This window comes from Macrotis lagotis, chromosome 1 (genome assembly GCF_037893015.1).
Source record: "Macrotis lagotis isolate mMagLag1 chromosome 1, bilby.v1.9.chrom.fasta, whole genome shotgun sequence".
In the NCBI taxonomy this organism is placed as follows: domain Eukaryota; kingdom Metazoa; phylum Chordata; class Mammalia; order Peramelemorphia; family Peramelidae; genus Macrotis; species Macrotis lagotis.
The window spans coordinates 486,890,649-486,892,272 of record NC_133658.1 but is presented as its reverse complement, the minus strand read 5'-3'; positions in this window follow the sequence as shown (position 1 = coordinate 486,892,272).

The following is a 1,624-nucleotide window of genomic DNA, read 5'->3' as shown; positions in this document are numbered from 1 at the left end:
GAATTAAGTAAGCAGAACCAGGAGAATAATTACAATATTATAAAGTCAAACAACTTTGAAAGTCCTAGCATCAGTGATGGACACAACAACCATACATGATTCCAAAGGATTCATGATAAAACATGCCACCCTCCTCTCAATGAAGTGACAACCTCAGGGTGAAGATTGAGACAGTTTTTTGGATCTAGCCAATTCATGAATTTATTTTGCTTGATTTTATATACATATATATATATATATATATATGTACACATATAATTTGCAACTAATTTTTTTTTGCTTTTTCAAGAGTGGGAAGAGGAGATTGGAGGGATAGAATGAAAACATTCAAAGTTAAATATAGTTGAATTTTTTTTAGCAAGACAATGGTGTTAAGTGACTTGCCCAGGGTCACACAGATAGTAATTATTAAAGTGTCTGAGCCTGTATTTGAACTCAGGACCTCCTGACCCCAGAGCCAGTGCTCTATCCACTGCGTCATTTAGTTGCCCCTAAAGTTGAATTTTTAAAAAATCAATACTACCATTACTAAAAAAGGATATGTTACTAAATTACCCTATTATTCTATCATCATTCCCTCATACTTTCCTGTCCAAAAAAATTCCTACTTAGCTACTACCTCTATAGATGTTATCTTCCCTTATTAAAATGTAAGCTCCATGAAGTCAGGAACCATTTTGCTTACTTGTATTTGTGTTCCCAGAGCTTAGTACAGTGCCTAACATAGACTAAGTACTTTAAAAAAATGGTTTTTCATTCATTCAGTCTAAGGAATTTTTATTTTATCTTACAGGCATTAAGGAGCCACTTGATGTTTTTGAGCAGGGGAGTGTCACAGTTACATTTGTTTCACAGGAAGTTTAATTTGACAGTTAAGTGGAAAATAGATTGAAAAGGTGGAAAACTGGAGTCATAGAGACCAATTAGGAAACTGTTATAGAAGTCCAAGCAAGAAGTGAAGACTACTCATAAGTACAATTCTTACTCTACATATCCGTTATATCTTATATAATTGTTGGGTCACAGGCTTACTCCTTATATAAAAAAGCTTTAAGAGACTTCTTGCTACCATGACTTATTATTCCTAGCCAGATAATCTTGGAATTTCATTATCCCTCCTCCTGCCCCAGGGGTGTAGACTGTTTTTGATTAAAAGCACAGGAACTCTAAACATGAATAGATACCATATTTCCCCATGTATAAAAAGCTCCCATGTGTAAGACACACCTTAATTTTGGGACCTGAAATTTGAAAATAAAAAGTATTACATAAAGTTATTGAACTCAAGTTTTATTCATCATAAAATTCATACAACTCCTTTTCACTGTCAAAACTCCCAACCATTAGCTTGTCCTCATCTATGTTTGATGATGAATCACTGTCTTAGGGGAGGATCTGATTGTTTTCCTGCCTGTGCGCTGGTCTGTGGTTGACCACAAGTACCCCCTGGGCAAGTGTGGCACATGAATGCATGTTTAGTCCATTCCGTTTCATAAACCTGAAGCAGCAATTGTGTCCTCCTTTGAAATCAGTCACTTCTTTTTCATCAGCAATTCTTCTTGCCTCCTGCTGAACCATCTTTGTGAACACAGGAATTCCAGTCGTTCTTTGCTCTTCAATACAT